The sequence below is a fragment of the Lagopus muta genome, chromosome 1, assembly GCF_023343835.1.
Source record: "Lagopus muta isolate bLagMut1 chromosome 1, bLagMut1 primary, whole genome shotgun sequence".
In the NCBI taxonomy this organism is placed as follows: Eukaryota; Metazoa; Chordata; class Aves; order Galliformes; family Phasianidae; genus Lagopus; species Lagopus muta.
In genome coordinates, this window is record NC_064433.1 from 94,915,092 (window position 1) to 94,936,556 (window position 21,465).

Sequence of the window (21,465 nt, forward strand, 5' to 3'; positions counted from 1 at the left end):
ATGCAATAGTACAGGTGGGGCCTCACAAGGAGTAGAGAGAGGAAACCACCTCCCTTGGCCTGCTGGTCCAACATCTCTTCTAAGGCAGCCCAGGATACCATTGACCTCCCAGCCTGCAGTTGTGCACTCTGCTGGCTCGTGTTAAGTTTTTCTTCTACCAGGACTCTTAAGTCCTTCTCAGGAGGGCTGCTTGCAAGGAGTTCTTCTCCCAGCCTGTGTATATTCCTGGGATTACCTTGACCTAAGCATAAAATTTTGCACTTTGTTGAACCTCAGTGTATTCACGTGGACCACCTTTTGAGTTTATAGAGGTCCCTCTGGATGGCATCCCTTCTTTCTGTTGAATCAATTGCACCACTCAACTTGATGTCATCAGCAAAGTTGCCTGCACCCGATCCATCATCTGTCACTGATAAAGCTATTAAAGTGTACCAGTCCCAAGACAGATCCCTGGGGGACACCAGTTGTCACCAGCCTTCACTTGGACGTAGAGCCATTGATCACAACCCTCTGGCTGTGATCTTCCAACCAATTCCTTATCCACTGAATATTCCACTGTTCAAATCCATCTCTCTCCAATTTAGAGATAAGGATGTGGTGGAGGACTTTGTCAAAGGCTTTGCAGAAGTCCAGGCAGATTGCATCATTTGCCTTTCTGGGTGTGCCATGAGCATACCCAGCACTGTTTGTGGCTCAGATCTGTCAGCAGCAAGTCCCTGTTGGAGCAGCTAAAGCTATACTCCTCTGACATTGGAGCAGCGCTGGTCATTGCTCACAGAGATCATTCCTGCAGCTCCCCAGCTACAAAAACCTTGCCACGTAAGCCCAGTATCACTTCAGTCAACACTAAGCGTTCATATTATATATATGCATGTGTGTATGTATAGTAATGTGTAAATACATGCTTGTGTATGTATGTACATGTCTACATAGCAAATGTATGAATGTTTTTAAGCAATTTTTTTTTCCAGAATTTTTTTTTTTTTTTTTTTTACACTATATAGATACACGTGCATTTTTTTAAATGCAACTACATTTAGAGTCAACAGTTCCTTTTCTAATGTGTTAGTTGGGCTCAGGTTCCAACATGTTGACTGGCAGTTGCACACTATGCATCCAGATTGATTCACAGATTTGACTAAGGGAAATGGGTCTCAGTTTCCAGAAATGAGCCATGAAGATATCCAAAAATGAAATAACTGTACCTGATTTTAGGCAGAGGTTAGAAGTTCCTCATAATAAGCTAGAAGTAGTGAAGAGAATCGAGTACTTTCAATAGCATTAAGTCCCTCAGCAGTAATCCTTTAAGCACCCTCCTAAGCAGATTGAGAAGTTGATCTAACCTTTGCTGTCAGTATCTGTCACCCAACCCTGCAGTCTGGAAATGCATTAGGGGGAACACGTTGCAGACTCAATTACTTGAAATTCCTGCAGCATGTGGTGTCTCATTCCAGTTTCATAGTTGTATGCTATTGCTTAAGAATCGTTATGGAGGGCTTGTTTTTGTTTTTTTTTTTTTTTTTTTTAAATCTGTATTCTTTGCTCTTAAAGAGGAAAAACATTAAAACATTTGCATCATATTCAGGATATTTTCAAAGCTTATTATTTCAAACCAAGCTATATGATTTTGGGGTGCTTGGAATTAACAGTACTGGAGGAAAACTGTATCACTGTTGATATCCTTCCCAAATGTAAGGATCCCTGCCTTCACAGTTCAGCGAATGTTTTTTTATCCTACTTAAACTGCTCTCAAATTAGAAGAACTAAAAAGCAGAAGTACATTAATGATAATTTTGACAGTTTTCCTCAACCACTTAATTAATCTTACTATGATAATGTGATGGCTACCATTGTACCACCATCGTTACAGGTGTCTCGCTCCAATTTATAGGAGGGAGAGGAGGTTCTTTTATTATCTATATACCCGGCGTGAGATTAAGAAGCAACGGTTCAAGTGTTGGTCCAACCAGTTTATTACAAATATCAAAACAAAAATCAGGGGAAATGGGGAAGGGGAGAACGGACACTATTATGAATTAGGGTAATGGGGGAAGGGAAGGAGGGCGATAGAAAAGATAGGAAAGAAGAAGCAAGGGGTCTTTATAGGCAGCAAGAGGGAGATAGTCACCACCATGGATCCAGCGAGGTTCGTAGTTCTGTCTTTGATCTTCAGTAGCAGTGGATCATCAGGCAGAGTTGTCCTGTTGCCAATGACGACGACGACCATGGTGATGATGGCCCTTTTTCAATGCTTCAAAGTGGTTGAGTCAGCTGTTTTTGGAGTGACAGCTCAAATCCAAAGTGGTCGAATCAGCTCTCCTTTGAGTGACAGCTCAAACCCAAGGTGGTTGAGTCAGTTCTCCTTGCGGTGGCAGCTTCTGGCTCTGGGATCTCAGCAGGAACCTCCTTTGTTCTTATCTTTCTGGCCTTGCCAGCAGATAAGAGGAAGCAGGGAGGCACCAACTTGCATCTTGCCTTCGCAAGATACAATGGTATCTTCCCCCAGCCTTCCATACTTAGCTGGAGCGGTTTGGCCACAGACCAGATCTTCCGCCAGTGAACACTGCTGAGCACTCTCTTCCGCTCTTCTACAGAGCAAGCAGCTCTGGGGGAAGGGGCTTTCAAATGTTCCCAAAGCAATATCCATTGTCACACGGTTAGCACCCATTAGTTGCCTCCTCAACAAATCATTCAGAGTCTTATCGCAAGAAAAACCTCAGGAAGCAAGCTTTGAGCCAAAAAACAGAGAAGGATTCTCACACCACCCCGTTGCTCAAAGATTGCTTGAAATGAAGCATAAGTGACCCTCCACAGTTGTGAGGAAAAGGCAGAAAATAAAAAGACAGCAAAGAAGCAGGGGGGGGAAGGAGGAGGGGGATAAGGGGAAGATAATCGTTACATAATTACTACAAAAGATTTCTTGGGCTTGGTTACAAATGTTGCCCTGATCTGCAGGACTTGTCCATCATCAGTTGAACTGGTTACAAAGTACATGGAGGATACAACACGTTGTATCAGTTGAATGAAACATGGAATCATACAAGGTACAAACATAAGAGTTGCAACAACACACAGTAGATAAAACAGGATACGTTTGACCCATGGGCCACCTGGAAGCCAGGAAAAGAAATCAACGTCTAGGCCCTTCCAGGTTTGGACAGGAACATTGGCTATCTTCCGTATACCCTGGGCAATTTGTTTAACAACTTCACCATTATCATCAATCTTTAGACTACAATTAGAATCATTCAATTTGCCACATACACCACTCGGTGACACCTCAGGAGTGGTGACATGAATGTTACATGATGAATTAAAGATAGAAAGTGAAAAGAGACAACTATACATTTGGCAATAACCAATAATAATAAACAAATAAGTAAAACAAACTTAGGTATTTGTGTCAGCTGCTTTCCCCACCCAGGAACTCCCAGTGTAAGCCAGGATCCAGATGGGAATTCTTCAGTAGAGGTTGTGGTGTTTATGAATAGCTCCACAATATTACACTTCACTTAATTTACTAAAAGCATATCTAGTCTAATTTGACAATACGTGGACTTGAGAACTTTCCACTTGAGCATTTCCAAAGCAATTCAAATGCTAAGAGATACAAATATTAGTTTGGCAAGTTCAAGTATTGTTACAGTCCACAGAACTTTTCACAGGATAGCGTGTGCAGGATACCCCCACAGTACAAACCATCAAAGAGGGGTAATCCCAGAAACATGCATCTGTGCAAAAGGCTTTATGATAGATTTCTTTTGTGACCACATCTAACAGATATTAGATGGGTCCCTTGATTCATTTCCCAGTTTGTTAGGAATTTGGAAACACTGTGAAGGAGTTACATGCAAATCATAATCAGTTTGGTAAAAAGGGGTGAAAGAAAGGATCAAAAGAAATGGTATCACTGTGCAGGGAGTACCAGTAAGCCAGGATGACCTGTAAAAACCCTGAACTCAGTTGTGAAGTTTAACAGATCCAAGGACTGATACCAATCACCACCCACACCCACAACAACACAAAACATAACACTATTGCAACCAAAAAATGTAATCAAGAGATACATTTAGTATTCTAGCATGATCAAATCTTCAGCATTTCTGTCACAAAATACAAATAGTTAAAATCAGCTATTAGCCTTTTTGTGTTCTGTCAAGGTCCCACGGGGATCTTCTGTGAAATAAAACAAGACACCGACTTGCCCTTTTTGGGCTTTGTTAATATGGTTAAAAAATGAGGGAACAATCCAGCAAGTGTTGATTTCATATTCCTTTTTCGGGGTGTCTTTAGCCTTCCAAAGATTTTTGTTAAGGGATCCTGTTAAGGTTAGGGGAAACTGGCCTCAGGCTAGCTGAGTCAATCGACACAGTCTGGCCAGGGAGGTTAAGAGAGTTTCCCTGGTTATCAGCCACTGGATCGTGACTCACAGGGATAACTGGCAAGAGTGGTGGGGCCTTTGGACAGAAGGTGTTAAATCGAGGATCTTGTTTCCCTTTGTTGTGAGCTTTCTCATGCACCCACCCTTCACCGCCCCCACCCCGCTCACTTGGGAGGGGCGAAGACATCAGTTTTCTGACGGCTTGGAGAGCCGTTCACGTTCCTTGGGAGAGACCCTAGGACCTGGAGTCTTGCTTTCCTCAGGATTCTGGAGCTTTTGTTCTGGCCACCAGTTAACTAATTTCTCCAACCTGACAGTGGGTAATCCATTCATCAAATCTCATGGAACACCCTTTTACCAGCCCAGTATCCAGAGACAATTACGTTTATGATCAATATTTCTCCTACCTGTTTTCACTGACAGTGAGACCCTTCCAGTCCCACTGAGTTTTGAGCTAGGAGGCCTGGGGGCAAGGCTGACTGCTGCAAGTCTTACTTCTCTTGGCTCAAATTTAGTGGAGGAAGAAACCACTGGCCCATATTTCCTTCCATAGTTAATTAACTCTTGGGCAACCTCTCCCCACGTCCATGCTTTGTTTCCTGACTGCAGATGGTTGGGGGTTACAGTTCCTTCTAACACTGGCTGGGTTCTCTCTCCCTGAGACATTACCTGTATTTTTCCTTGCAGTTGTATACCTATAGGTTTTAACGACTCTGGAAGCCCCCTAATTAAAGCAGTCATTCTCTCCGGATCAACAGGCATCATCATAGGTGATTCATGGTGTGGCTGCAGCTTTCTATCGTACGTCATTTGGAGACAAGCAGCCTTTTGAACACTCTCTACTAACTGATCAACTGTTCCAGTAATGGCAAGAGGGTCTCCCCGTTCTAAAGGGTTGAGACCACCTGCACAATAGGCAGCCCTTTGCGTTAAGGACCAGGGAGCACGATTGTCACCATTAGTTAAAAATACTCCTGGTCCCCAGTAACCTTCTGCTTCCTTTTCTGTTAACCGAATCTGGTCGCCACCAGTGAGGCTAATCCTCCATACATATTCTGTCTCTGATTCCTTTGGAGAGCGGCTGAAATCTTTTTTCAATTTTGCTAGTTCAGTGGCTGAGAAGGGAATTTCTTTAACATTAATTTGAGGATCTAGATCCTCACTGTTATCGAATGTGTATTCAGTTTTTAATCAAAGGATGCAATGAGGCTATTGGAATTTCTAATTTATCTAGCCTTTCCTTCATTCCTGGTAGTTCCACCTGAGGAAAAGTTTTTTCTCGAGGCAAACTATGGGTGACGGTATGGCTGGCATGCTTACACGTTAGCAGTTCCTTAAAAGCCATTTGCAACAAAGCCGAATTACATTTCTCTCTTTCTAATTGTTCCTCAAGGTTCACTATTTGATTCTGCAGAGTTTTCACCAATTCTTGTGTTACTTTAACCGATTCCTGCAGTGCTTGTATAATTTGGGTTTCTGCCGAATGCTTTTCATCTCGGAACTCCACGGCTGCTTTTAAAGTAGCCCCGAGTACGGCACAAATAAACGACTTTCCTTTTCCAGCTCGGGTACGAGCATTCTTTTGCAGGATACTAATACGGTCCGAAACACTCTGCAAGTTATACCAGTTCTGTCGTGCCCAATCCATACCTGATAAAGAGGGTCGAGCACCATGTTTTTCTAAAAGATCAAATAATACATCTTCACTTTTCATGTTGGCAATGCTGTCGCTCATTTTTTTCAATACAATGAAAGACCAACACTAAGGGAGGAAAAGGTACACGTATTCAAAAGCTCAGTTACTCCTCACCGCTCCTCCCAGGGAGATACACCACACCTAAACAAATGCAAATGATCCAATCACTTCTCCTTTCTTTGGGGGAGCACAAAAAATGCGAAGCTAAAGCAACACTTTCTAGGTTTCAATAGAGTAAATAAACTTTCTTGGAGAGGCACACACGTTTAAGTAACAAAATATCACTTCCTCACTTCCCCAAGAGGCACGCGCACACAGACACACCGCACTTCAGTTACCAAATAATCACAGAGGTCTTCCCGAGGAGGCACACACGTATTAAACAAAATGCAAATAGTCAAAATACGTCCCCGAGAGGTACACACATAAAAGGCAAAGTTTCAGAACATGGAGCGGTCTTCCTGGAGAAGGACTCACATCTAAATTTTCAAAACTATCGCTCCTTGCAACTCCAGGAGGTGCATACAGAAAAAAAAAAAGTTTCAAACTAGATCTGGAAGGACAACACTCTCACAGCGGGTATCCTGCAACGACTACGCCATTAAATAAATGTCTCGCTCCAATTTATAGGAGGGAGAGGAGGTTCTTTTATTACCTATATACCCGGCGTGAGATTAAGAAGCAACGGTTCAAGTGTTGGTCCAACCAGTTTATTACAAATATCAAAACAAAAATCAGGGGAAATGGGGAAGGGGAGAACGGACACTATTATGAATTAGGGTAATGGGGGAAGGGAAGGAGGGCGATAGAAAAGATAGAAAAGAAGAAGCAAGGAGTCTTTATAGGAAGCAAGAGGGAGATAGTCACCACCATGGATCCAGCGAGGTTCGTAGTTCAGTCTTTGATCTTCAGTAGCAGTGGGTCGTCAGGCAGAGTTGTCCTGTTGCCAATGACGACGACGACCATGGTGATGATGGCCCTTTTTCAGTGCTTTACAGTGGTTGAGTCAGCTCTTTTTGGAGTGACAGCTCAAATCCAAAGTGGTCGAATCAGCTCTCCTTTGAGTGACAGCTCAAACCCAAGGTGGTTGAGTCAGTTCTCCTTGCGGTGGCAGCTTCTGGCTCTGGGATCTCAGCAGGAACCTCCTTTGTTCTTATCTTTCTGGCCTTGCCAGCAGATAAGAGGAAGCAGGGAGGCACCAACTTGCATCTTGCCTTCGCAAGATACAATGGTATCATTCCATACTTAGCTGGAGTGGTTTGGCCACAGACCAGATCTTCCGCCAGTGAACACTGCTGAGCACTCTCTTCCGCTCTTCTACAGAGCAAGCAGCTCTGGGGGAAGGGGCTTGCAAATGTTCCCAAAGCGATATCCATTGTCACACGGTTAGCACCCATTAGTTGCCTCCTCAACAAATCATTCAGAGTCTTATCGCAAGAAAAACCTCAGGAAGCAAGCTTTGAGCCAAAAAACAGAGAAGGATTCTCACAACAGGTTATACGGACTCACTTTGATCCTTCAGCTCTGGTTACACTTTGAGATATAAAGTCTAGGACACAAAGACAGGCAAAATGGAGCCCCAAAAACAGGAGTGATGAGCACAAAATGTCATTGTTGGTACTGAAAGGCCTGTGAATATGCACCTGCATTTTCCTAGTGGAGTATTCAAGATTGCTGCAGGTTTTGTCACTGAGCATGGACATATTTACTGCTTTCTTGGTAAAAGTACTAAATTATCTAGGCTTGATTAGATTCCTTTGTATCATAACTGGGGTCAGAGGAAGAGGGGGAAGAAGTACTAAGAGGGTTCTCCAGGCCTGGTATCCATTGCATTATAGTGAAAAGGTCAGAGCTTGACTTGATCCTCTGCCCAAGAATGCAAACTCCCGTTCGTCCTTTCTCATTAAAGCATTTGAACTGAAAAGTGAGGGGGCTAGATTGGATAATCTTTAAAAATGGCGAATTAATGAAAAGAAGAGTCTGCAAGAGGAATTTGCCTCTGTAGTCCCACAATAAGGCAAAGGGAGAACTGAAGATTGATTTATGCTTCCCAAATCAAGTTCAAAGCCCAGGGCAATTCTAATTACTGTGCCGCTATGACACATTTGTCATTAATCATTCCCATGTGCTGTCTCCCCTGAGTGTTTCACAAGACAAGGAGCAAGCTGAGAATGCCAGCCCTGTCACTGCGCTCCTGATCTAGAGAAGGAGTAAGGCATGGTGATACTTACTCATTTTGTCCATTAACGAGATGCCATGCTTCTAGGTTGCTATAAGAAAGCAAAATAATGGCACAAGTTCCACACTCTTATTTCTTGCTGTTTTTAAGAGGAAAAGTGTAAGTAGCCTTCATGTGCTAAGAAAGTTCCTACATCCTGCAGGACTGTAGATCCTGATCTCAGAAAAACTACTACCTCAACTTGCACAGAGTAGCCTGAGAAAGATGAGATTTTAAGTACTTCTCATCCACATTTCCTTCCAGCTGGTTTAGATGTCTTTTGGATTACATGGAAACTGACTGCTTAAAATAAGTCTTTTGTAAATTCTGTGGAAGGATGTGCATGTCAAAAAGCCAGCCATCACCATACTTTAGTCCTGTCTAGATTTGGACTGCAGTGACAATGCTGGCATTCTCAGCTTGCTTTTTGTCTTGTGAATTATTTTAGTAGAGCCAGTGGATAAGAAAGAGTAATTATGGAGGTGTCATAGCAGCACCATAATTAGGATTGCATTGAGCTTTGCAGTTAAATTTTATGCCTAATGCTCCCCTGCTGTCCCCCATCAGCATACCACATTTGAAGTACAGCTACAATTAAACCATCATAAAACAGAGTACACAGCTAGACAAAATGATTAAAAGGAACCCAAAATCACGTGTTGTGAAGAGGAATGACTTTCTCATGACATTGGTTGCTCTTGCTATAGTTTGTAGACTTTCAAGCATTTCAATTTCACGATTTCCCCCTCTTTCCCTCTACCAATACTATAGTATGTGTCACCTCGGGCCCTATTATTTATCCAATTGCAAAACAGCCTCATCCAGTATGACACAAAAGAACTATAAATAATCTTGGCTCTGTTTATGCTTGAATAGTTCAACATGCCTGAGATGCCTGGGCACAGCTTGTGAACACAGCTATATAATAATCCATGGGATATAAAGCCAGTTCTTTTTTTGAAATTTACATTGGGCTTTGTTTTCTTTAGCTTGGATATTCACATCAGCATGGTTTTCCAGGATGCAGGCAAAACATGAATGAAAAATCTCACTGTGCTGTTGAAGACTAGAACACCTGCAAAAAATCTGCTGGAGTTTACAATAACCCCAGGGTACTTTTGGCTTGTTCTTGTTTTGAATAGCATTTGTTCTTCTCCAATGGTATTCTGAATAAAGTATGCAGTACCATCCATTCACTATATATATAAAGAAAGAACATACATGGCTTAATTTAAGGTAGTTAAAAACATAACACCTATGTACATACTGGATCAAACATAATTAACCAATATTCAGTCTTTTGAGGCTGGTTTTCAAATCTACCAATCTCACAACTATATTCCTAAAGAAAAAAAACAAACACAAAACACACATGTAGAGTTACAGACCTGCAGAAAGGCAAGTTGTGTGCTTATGGTCTGGAAACAGGAAGAGATCATGTGCAGCCTCTTCAGACCATCTGTACTAGTGAGGGCCTGAAAGCAATGCAGGCACACAGGAACCAGCCCCAGAGCATTCAGTAAGAGATCAGGATCAGCATAAGCTGACTCCAAGTGCCAAGTCATGTGCCCTAAAGTTCTTGTGCTAGCATTGGTTTGACTCAGAAAGCTTCAGCCATAATATAGGATGAAAGGGAGGAGAATCATGCAGTAATCATACTGTGTCCAGTTCTCATGCTGAATTAGCACAAAAATGTCTTGGATCATGTATACATTTGAGAACTTGCAGTGGGAGATTGTCACTCATCTGATGGCCATGACAGTCAGCATCATATTGACTCCTCTTTATCAAGACAGACAGCCTTACTGCTAGGATCCAATTCTGTAAAATGCATAGCACTGAAAGGTAGGTTATATCTAAATGCAAATTAATGGGCTCCATGTAGCAGTAACACACAGCTTGTATTACACAGAAATGTGTATCTTCTGATTTAATTATACCTATATTTGGGAATCTACTAGAAATTAATGCAATATTCTGGTGGAATAATGTGCAGGGATCCTAGTAGTAAGTTTCCATTTCCCTTATTAGTGGTTCTGCTTGTAAAACCATTCAAATCTCTACTAGATAAGCCACTCAAATTTATTGAAGTTTGAAGTAATTAAAATTTTTCAACGGGAAATTTGATTACAATAACTTCTGCAAGCCCATGTCCTGTTCTGGAAAAATATTTTATAGTCTGAAAATACTGTTGCTTTTATTCTCCCTGGAGTCTGCAGTGCAGTTCAAACTGATAAATATATTTTATTTTAGGAACTTTTGTAATAAATGAAATGTTATTTTATTTTCTCTACACTTTGCACTACAAAAGCATGAACATCTTTTAATAACTCATTAAACTGACAGTCATTACAGTAGGTTAACTCAAAAACATTGGAGAGAACACTGTAAACAGCTTACTGAGGCCAAAATGCCTGTGACCATTAAAGTTTACTAAAGTATGCCATCTAGAGGTCTTTGGCAGAGCAAAAATAACAGTTCAGGGTCTTCAGAGAAATGCCACAGTAGCATCACTCTGCCTTTTGTCTCAACTGTATGAAATCCTAGTTAAAACTCACCTTTCTGCATGAAACTGGACATGTGTATGTTTTGACTGGTGGCAAGGCACAAGCTGAGGTTAGTTTCATCATCTTTCTGCTCTGAAAAAGCAATTTAGAATGAACTTGCAGTTTATAGTTCAGAATTGTTATCTTCTATATATATTACAAGACTTTCAGCTTTTATGCACTTAACCTTTTTGATGTAGAACATAGAGAAACGGGACTTTTTGAATGCAGGTATATGTCAAATATTAGCATTAGTTTTGCAGTAAAATCTAAGTAAATGCCCTGTTGTAAACAGAGGTGATTAAAACTGTAAACAAAAGGAATGAGTGTACAGTAATGACTTGTGTTCCTAGGGGCTGCCTGTATCTTAACAGATAATACTGCAAGCAAGAAAACTTCTTGAAAATACAGTAAAATAAACTGGAGTAGCAGCAAAGGGTATTAATAAAGTTCATTTGGCAGAAAGGAATTTTGTAATTGTCTTGTGAGATAATAATAAAAGATCTTGTCACATGACTTTTAAAAAGCTGTAACCCTTAGTTGCCCATTTTATCATTAAACATGTGGGATTTTTGTCAAGATGACCATGGATGTTGTACTTATGTGGCAGAACTATAGTAATATTACATTAAAACCTGAGAACTTTAGAATGCATTACTAGAATATTGCAGGAGTGCACTATAAACATTAGATTTTGAATTAGAATTGAATAATGCTTGTGATTATATTAGAAAGATTGCACCTGAGCATTTAGATATAATCAGGAAAAAAAAAAGTAAATATCCTGTTGTGTCTCTCATAAGTGTTATTTATTACAATATGTTTTAGGGTGCAATTTTTCATCTCAATTTCCAAGTGTATAATCAATGAATATAAAGATGTTATAATTACAAAATACACAAAAGAGTTTGATAAAGCAGGTAATGATAGCAACAACAGATAGAAAGCTTACCCTTATCCTGGGCTCACTTACAAAACACCAGCAGAGGCAATCTCCAGAAGAGATCCTTCCCCACTGGTAGCCAGCTCTTAAATAGGTCTAGGAGAGGTGGAGCCAGGTTCCACCCCTTCTGGCAGCACAGGTGAATTGACTTCACCTGTGCTCCTCTGGCTGACTCATGGCTCGCCTCAGGTGATCAGTCAGAGGTTGATTGAGGTGATCAATCAGCAGTTCCCATACACCAAGGTAAAACTTGACTATGCCCTTAGTTCTTACTGGTGAATTTCTGAGATCAGTGACAACGAGAAGTGAAAGCAGTAGCTTCTATTTTTCTTTTGCGTGGGCTGAGGATTTAAAATGGCAAAAAATATGCACATCTGAATTTTTTGTATAACTTTAAAGGGTACGAAGGCATGAGCTTTTTCCATTGACATCTTTATTTTCAGATTAGCCTGGAAGCAAGAAGTCCCAATAGGAACATCGTCATTTCAATGCAGAGAAGCGCAAAGGCATGCAGAGATTTTTCTCCAGCAACTCTGAACTTTGATTCCAGTTCTAAACGTGGTTAATTATGATTTTTTTTAATATTTTTTTTTAAGGAAAAACCTAAATGGAAGATTGCTAGAGTGCTAAAGAAAGATTTGTCTCCATTTCTTCTTGTATTTGTCACTTTCTGACTTCACTATAGCTGTAAGAGAGTACCCCTTGTATTGAGAAAGGGCTAAGAACTATATTCTGATGTAATGTAGAGTTTGTGCTAGAAGTCCTAGCTGAGAGAAAGGAAGATATTGTCAGTTTTGCTTTGTAGAAGAAAACAACTAAACAACAACACACGAACCTTAGCACTTTCTGGACAATCAGACAAATAGACGTTAGGAAGAAATTGTGTGCTTTGTTGTTGTTAAGTCTAGATTTGGCTCAGGATAAAAAATCATTTTAAGAGACACTAATGAATAAATCAGAAACAAGACTGGGTCTCCAGGAAGCTCTGTGGTTTTCTGGAAATGGAAGCTGGATTTAGTCCTCCCAAATTAAAAAGAAAGCCAGTCAGCCTTGTTTATGTCGTGATGAAACATGAGATTGCACGTATGCATGTACATACGTATGTATGGGCTTCCTTTATGAAATCATTCTCTGATGTTTTGCTTCATTTATCACTTCAGCAGACTCGTCTTACAAAAACTGCAGGTCACAAGTCCACAGGAGCAGCTGGTGCAGAGGTGATGTGCAAATAGCAGTGAGCTATGTTAAGCCTCTGTTGGAATTGCACTTCTTCTGTGCACATAAGGAGCTGGAAAGAAGCAGAGCTGCAATCAGCTCCATAACCTAGATAGTGATATTAACCAGTAATTAAAAATTGATTCCCTCTCCCCCTCTCTCCACCTTCCCCTCCACTGTTCCTCACCTACCTTTAAAAATAACCTAGAATATCAGTTATGAATATTAACTTTTCTGTTGCTTCAGAGAAATGCAACATGCAGTGGTGAATTAATAATTAAAATCAGGAAAGTAAGAGCAGAAACACTCAAGGGAGTCAGCAGCAATGATGTTATTAAAACAGTCAATTTAAGAGTCAGAATTTCTCAAATAATTTAAATGTTAACTTATAAGATGACCTATAAAAGATGAAGCAACATATAAATAATCAGCTACCATACCAACTTTTTGCATAATTGGGTAGTTTATAATCAGCATGTTTCTTCTCTCTCTGTTTCCAGAAACTGCAAAGCCTTGTAAGCTCAGAAAGCTTCTTAAAGATGGAGAACAGAAATAAATGAGACTTTGACACTTCAAGTAATATATAATTGCCGTCAGAGAAGAAGGTGTGGAAAAAAAAGGCTAGATGTTGAGCTCATTAGGGTTTTACCTGCGATCAGACATATTGTATTACAAAGGTATTCTGATCTCTGCACTGTATTATGGACAGCAGTATATATAACGAACGATATAAGATATGTGGGTCATGTAAGCACTTTTGGAAATTGCTAACCTTGTTCCAGAACTACAGTTTGTTTTTTTTTAACCCCCTTTTTTTTTTTCCTATTATTAGCGTTGTATACATTTTATTTCTCTCTTTCAGCTGTTCATGAGAACACCTTTGTCCCAGCCCTGCTCGCATTCCCCCATAAAGATGTTTTCTCCAATTCCCTTCCTGCCCTTGCCCTTGGATCAGGCACTCTGGATTTTTCATTCCTTAGGAAAATCTCCTGTGGAACTTATGTGTCATACAGTGCATTCCAAACTCAGTGTGCTCATAATGAAGCCAACTAGTTTACGCAGAAGGTTGCTTTAGTCTTACTACATGGCTCTGACTGGGGTAAAGTAAATGTAGAGGTCTGAACTAGGCCTTTTCTCTGTTCTACCTCTGAATCTGCTTGCATGAGGTCTTCCTGTGACAGCTCAGAGAGAGAGAGAGAGAACTGGTGTTGGTTTTCTTTTTTTTTTTTTTTTTTGCTTCTCTTTAGTCCTGATACAGTGATCATCATCAGAATTATAATTGCTGTCTTTTCAGTTTTCAAGGTGGTGCTGCTTCTTTGAATAGCTCTTTGCACTGGGAGAACACTAGATGTATTTCAGAGGAAGCCTGCCAAAATGTCAGAACTCTGCATCTTCTCCTTGAGGGTAGACCACTCTCCTAGGTATTAATCTTAATAATAAAGTCTTGCTATCATTATCAATGACTACTGATAATAAAGACATTAAATCTTGTGGCTCTAAAGCTAGAAACATTTAATGCAGTGAATTTTATTCCGCAAATGTTAAGGAAAAAATCTCCCACAGTATCTGCTTCTGAGTACCCAGAAAAACAAGAAGCCAGAGGTGTTTCACAAAACACCTCTGAAGTGTATATGTCTGTTTTGAAAACACAGGAGTGCTCCCTTTCACAAGGGGGCAGAACATTTCTTATTCATGAGTGGAAAAGTACCTTCAATGCCTTTTACCCTGTCCAAATAGTCTTGCTATTGTCATGTTGATTAAAAGTAACAAACTGTTCTACCTGAGGTGAGCCCCTGCTACTAAAGAAATGATGGACATGGCTGTGTGGCGTTCTGTTGGGAGCTTTTCTAATTGGGATCCTGCCCATCTACTTGATTTTCAGAAATCCAGGAAGAAACCTTAATTTCCTTAAATCATCACCTTGGAAATAAAATATGGATGTGTGTGGGGAGATGTTTTTAAGAAGTTTGTTTTTGATAAGAATTTTTAATGAAAAGAAATGCAGTGACAACTTGAAAGTTTGATTTCTTTTTCCCTCTCATCATTTGTGTGGTTAATCTACGGGTTAAACTATTAGGGCTACACACTCCAGTCTTTCCAACTTAAGGGGTGTTCTCTTTTCCTACTGCCATAACAACTCTGTCAATCTTGTATATTGCAGTGGCCTCCAGAAGCCTGTATCAGGATCAAATCCTTGTAATGCACTTTGCTAAGCAGTGAAATAAAAAGACATGTTTTTTCTCTTTCCACTCTCCAGAGTTCCTGTCCTTTACTATCTTTTAGAGGTAATGTAATTTATGTTTTACGGAATTAACAATATTACTGTTTTCATATATCACCTCTCGTTCATCTCTCCCTCTAACAATTGTCATTTACTTCTTGAACTCTTGTGGTTATGAGAGCAAAAATCAGGTTTGGGGAAGTGCCCAAAGGAATAAAATAGTAGAGTGTGAGGAAGAGTTAGAAATGAGACTTTTTGAAACTTAATTGAGAGCAATTTGAAAAGAGCTATGAACTCTCTATCACATCTATTCTATTTACAGGTGCCTCTGCACTGCCTTCATCTTCCTGCTCTCTTTTCTCATTCTGCACTGCACAGCTCCTACTCATCCTAACAGTCTGCTATACCCTCATTTGTATACAGTGGTTTTTTTCTTCTGTACCAGTGCTAAACACATTTCTTCCCCTTGAGCTCTTCCCTTTCTCTCTCCACTGCTTCCTCCTTGCCTGAGATTTTCAATCATCTCATAGCAGCAGGCTCTGAACTTCCCTGCACTCACCATGCGGCACCTGCCACAGAAAGAAAAACGCACTACTCCATTCATTTTAGAAATGATTTTACAATACGTCAAGATAAGAGGGCCTGGGGATATAAACAAGCTCAGAAATATTTCAAGATCAGGTAGACATAATTAGAACACAGAAGGTTGATTAGATTGTTTCATTTTGCAACAATGAGAGTTTAATCATGTTGGAAATTGATTATGGGATTTCTTGTGGAGATTAGATATTTCTATTGCATTTTAGCATCCTTTAATTACACAAATAAATACTGGTTGTTTACTCTATTTTTTACCCACTTTTTCCCTGCCAGTTTGCATGTGGTAACCAGATCTGCTGCCCAGTGGTTTCAGGGCTTCCTCACAGCACTCACTGTAGGGAGGAACGCTGCCGTCTTTTGTCTTCTAGGTGATGGTTGCTCCATTGCTGACTCCCTGATTCCATCCTCCTTCCTATTGAAGATTTGTTCTCTCTGGTCTGAAACACTGATACCACAGAAGAAGTCAGTTTTTCTGGTTCCAGCTATTCAGAAGTGCCATTCTTGGGCAAAACATCCAAAATAAGAAGAATGTCTCAATGCACAAGGATACTGAGTTGCTCAAGCATGTGCAAAAAAGAGCAATGAAGCTGCTGATATGTCTAGTAAACAAGATTTATGAGGAGTGGCTGAAGACACTTGTGCAGGTTAGTATGGAAAGGAAGAGTCTGAGGGGAGACCTCATCACTCTCACTCGAACACCTGCACTGCAACAACTTGAACGAACACCTGAATGAATGGAAAGTGAAGTGACCAGAGTGTTGGTCTCTTTTCTCATGTGAGAAACTGACAGGAGATGAGGAAACCTTCTTGAGCTGTGTAAGAGGATGATTAGATTGGAAATTAGGAATAATTTATTCATGGAGAGGATGATAAAGCATTGGAAGGGGCTGCCCAGGGAAAAAAAAAAGAGTCTGAATCTCTGGAGGAGTAATTTAAGAGAGGTTTGGACATGGCTGTAAAGGACATGATTTAGTGAGGGATTTGGTCAGTCTGATGGTTGGATGTGGTGATCTTGGTGGTCTTTTTCAACCTCAATGTTTGCATGATTTCATAAAGCTACAGCCTCCCCTAAGGAAATTAAGTTGCCTTCTTTCTTGGCAGAGTGCACTAGCTCCCTACTAGTTTCTGCATCACTCCTGCTAAGCATGGGACTGTTGGCTCCTTAGGGGCATGTAGCATAGCGGTTTCTTGCTTTTCCTGCCACAGAACAGCACATATGGTAATAAACAATGGCAGGTTTATTAACGCCCACCTGGATTGCCACTTCTGCAGGCCAGGTTTTATGTCATGGACATACTAATGTTAAAGTAGTTGCAGCTTGAATCCTCATTATCCTGCAGTATGACAGAGGAAGTTTATAAGATTGCAGGAGACAGAATGAACTAAGCTAGAAAACAAATTTGTTGATTTCCCCTGAGCATCCCTCTTTTTGTGCCTCTGAGGTCAGTTTCAAGCACAGATCTAATCAGATTCACATGCTGGCACATCTTCAGACTATAGACTTATCAGATACTACTACTATGGCTTTAATAACATCTCTCCTTCCATAACTACTTCCTGATTGCAAATCTTTTATGTTTTTCCCTGTATTTTTCTTCTCCATAGCTCCACCCTGATGTGAGAAACTCATCTTTGGTGACACAGGTCTGAAAGCAGTCTGCTTCAAAACTGTAGGTACACATTGTCTTGTGGGCAGATGTCACAATTTCAAAAATGTAGCATAACATTAAGAAATGGATAACCTGCTGCAGGATTCTGTATTATTAAGGTGTATGAACTCTACATTTAACTGTGAGCTCCAGTCTATACAGCATGTGCAGGACAGCTGGGGGTTCAGGCCCAGCCAGCATTGGTTCATGAAGGGCAAGTCCTGCTTGGCCAACCTGATCTCCTTTTATGTTATACTGACCATCTGGTAAACGAGGGAAAGGCTACTGGTGTAGTCTATCTAGACTTCAGCAAAGCCTTTGAGGCTGTCTCCCACAGTATTCTCCTGCAGGAGTTGGCTTGGACAGGTACATTTTTGGCTGGGTAAGGAGCTGGCTGGAGGGGCAGGCCCAGAAAATGGTGGTGAACAGAGCTAAATCCAGCTGCCGACAGGTCACAAGTGGTGTTCCCCAGGGGTTGGTGCTGGGGCCTGTCCTCTTCAGCATCTTTATTGATGACCTAGATGAGGGCATTGAATGCACCTTCAGTTAGTCTGCTGATGACACCAAGTTGGCTGGAAGTGTTGATTTGCCTGGGGGTAGCGAGGCCATACAGAGGGATCTGGACAGGTGGGATAGCTGGGCTTAAGCCAAAGGGATGAAGTTCAGCAAGGCCAAAGGCTGGGTCCTGCACTTTGGCCACAACAACCCCAAGCAATGCTACAGGCTTGGGACAAAGTGGCTGGAAGACTGTGTAGAGGAAATGGACCTGGGGGTATTGATTGACGCTCAGCTGAACATGAGCCAGCAGTGTGCTGCCCAGGTGGCCAAGAAGGCCAATGGCATCCTGGCTTGCATCAGACAAAAGTGGTGCCAGCAGGAACTGGGAAGTAATTGTCCCCCTGTACTCAGCTCTCGTGAGGCCGCACCTCGAGTACTGTGTGCAGTTTTGGGCCCCTCACTGCAAGAATGACATTGACGCCCTGGAGCGGGTTCAAAGAAGGGCAACAAAGCTGGTGAGGGATCTGGAGCACAGGGCTTATGAGGAGCAGCTGAGGGAGCTGGGATTGTTCAGTCTGGAGAAGAGGAGGCTCAGGGGAGACCTTATTGCTCTCTATAACTACCTGAAGGTAGGTTGTAGTGAGCTGGGGTTTGGCGTCTTCTCTCGTGTAACTGATGATAGGACTAGAGAGAATGGCCTTCAAGCTGTGCCAGGGGAGATTCAGGCTGGATGTTAGGAAATGCTACTTCTCTGAAAGAGTGGTCAGGCACTGGATTGGGCTGCCCAGGGAGGTGGTGGAGTCACTGACCCTGGAGGTGTTCAAGAAACGTTTGGACGTTGTGCTGCGGGACATGGTTTAGTGAGAGGTATTGGTGATAGGTGGGTGGATGGTTGAACTGGATGATCTTGTGGGTCTTTTCCAACTTTGGTGATTCTGTGACTGCAATTCTGTGATTAAAGAAAAAAGCCATTAGTAGATTCAGTCAAAATGGCTTCATCCAGTGTCTTATTAATTCAATATAATTCAATAATAAGATAAGATTATAAAAGAACAAGTTTCTCTTAGTGAATGAAGAAGTGGTGGACATAATCTTCCTAGATTTTAGTAAGGCCTTTGGTACCATCCCTTGCGGATCCCTTCTGGAAAAATTGTCCACCCCTGAGATAAACATCTTCATGCTTTGCTGGGCAATGAAGTGGCTCAACAGTAGAGCTCAAAGGATTGCAGGGAATAGGGCTGCATCTGTTTGATGGCCAGTCACAAGTGCTGTTCCCATTTCTATGGCCACTTCTGTTCAACATTTTTGTCAGCGATCTGGAGGTAGGAGTGATCGCAAAGGATGATTGCATCCTTTGCTAGGTTGATGATACTAAACTGGAAGGTACTGTTTTTTTCAGTGGGGTGAAAAGAGGTCTTGCTGAGGGTCCTAGATCAATTGAAGCACTGGGGCAATCATCAGTGATGTGAAAATCAATGAAGAAATGTGCTGGGTTCTGAACCTGAGATGGAGTAATTTGGGAAAAAGGTGCAGATTGGGATGGAGTAGCTCAGCAGAATCTGAACATGAGCTTCAGTGTGTCCTGTGAGGAGAAGCTAAGGAAACTTTGTTGTCCTGGTGTGGAAAAGAGGAGGCTGAGAAGCAGCCTCAGAGCTCTCCATGACTTCCTGAGGAGGACAAGTTTAAAGGGAGAAGCTGATGTCTTCTCCCTGGTCACTGATAAGAGGACATGCAGGAACAGCATAAAGCCGTGCCAGGGAAGTTCAGACTGACATTAGGAAGTATTTGTTTGCCGTGAGAGTGTTCAAATACTGGAACAACCTTCCTAGCAAGGTGGTTGTTCTCCCATCCCTGTCAGTACTGAAGTCATCTGGATAATGCCATCATTAGTGTGCTTTAACTTCTGGTTAACACTGAAGTAGTCAGGCAGTTGGATTGGACAACCCTTGAATCTCTTCTAAATAAGACATAAAAAATAGAATACAAAGAAGAGATGAATATAAGAGCATAAATGCTCTTTTGAGATCCATGTTTTGTCATGGGTGGAAGCACATTCAGATAACAAAGAAAGACCATTCTGTTCATTGCCAAAAGTCGAGATGTCTCACCATATTTGGTATTTTGAAACTAAGTTCTTCTCAATTTGACTGATATTTTGCCTAGACCAAAATCCAAAGTGCACAAAATGTCAGGGTCTTTGCAGGTGATAACGGAGGATGTTTTGGAGCATAGGAGCAGTTTCCTTGCAAGAAGGTTCATCATGGCCAATGGGTTGCAAGAGTTTATTGCCTGACTGGATGAAGAACACTGCCTAAAAATTGCCTACCAGCCCCTCTTATAAAAAGTGATTGCACTTTCAGAATAGGAGTCGTGAAGAAAAAGAAGGTAGTAAGTATTGTTCAACTACATTAAAGAGTAATAAAAATGCCCTATTGTTCCACATCATTTTCAGTCGAACAGTGTCAAAATGTATAACTATTATTAGTAAAAGCATTTTTACTAAATTTATTATTACTAATTTACTAATTTATTATTAGTAAAAGCAATTTTTACTAAAAACAACATTTCTCTGATACAGAAAATCTGTGTTCTTATTTTGGAGATGCAGATGATGAAGGAGAATATGTTAATGTAACTGTCCCAAGAACAAATGCAATAGGTCTGTGGCAATGGCAGAAACATTAATGATATTTTTCTGTTGTAATCAGAAGATGAAGTTCCAATAGACCAAGACCTGGACTCTAGGTTGAAAATGAATTGCACAGACACAGACGCTTTATCTAACTGGGATATATGTTTTCAAACGGGAGGGTATCAAACAGAGCTAACAAAAGCCATTTTAAACTTCCTAAAAGGAAAAGTACAAAAGCTGTTTTAAAATATAAATAAAATAATTTAATTTAAAATTAAGATAAAATATTTATTTTATATCCATGTGAATCATGCCCCTGTATGTCCAATTATTAAATGGCCAGTTGTCTTTCAGCTGTTTCTGGATCTTCATACGGTTGAAGACAACCAACCAATGATAATTTAAGAAAATCACAAATTGCCAAAAGGCCTACAATGAGCATTAAATTTGTATTTTAATACCCAAACTACATGGTCTTCTAGTCTGAATAAACCAAGTGAGCACTGAATAAATAACTCCAGCATTCATGATTTTTTTTAAACAAGGTATTCAGTCTATTAATTTAAAATTCATTTATATCGTATTGTTAAAATTTTTTTTAGAAATGTTTATTTACCATTTAATTTTTATTCATTTTTCAAATGTCAGTTTGCACTTTTTTTTTTTTTAGTTCTCCTGAGATGTATGATTTAATTAAATGAGCAACTGTTTTCAGCTCTTTTGTGGCTCCCATTAAAGAGCACATAAGTGCCTCTCTGTGCAGATTTTATCCATGCAAGCAAACAATATTCATTCAATTCAGTTTGGAATTGCTACATCTACGTGGAAGCAGATTCATCCACAGTGGGCACCCGGAAGACCTCAGT

The 21,465-nt window shown here is 40.8% G+C and overlaps 1 long non-coding RNA gene across 1 annotated transcript; it reads right to left on the reverse strand.

The window, feature by feature from the left end:
• Nucleotides 1-2,507: 2,507 nt before the first annotated feature.
• LOC125688214 (uncharacterized) lies at nucleotides 2,508-11,880 on the reverse strand. Its single transcript, XR_007374655.1, has 3 exons — nucleotides 11,794-11,880; nucleotides 10,854-10,934; nucleotides 2,508-9,491 (listed from the first exon to the last, which is right to left on the reverse strand). It is a non-coding gene; the product is annotated as an uncharacterized LOC125688214 (long non-coding RNA).
• Between the last annotated feature and the right edge of the window lie 9,585 nt (nucleotides 11,881-21,465).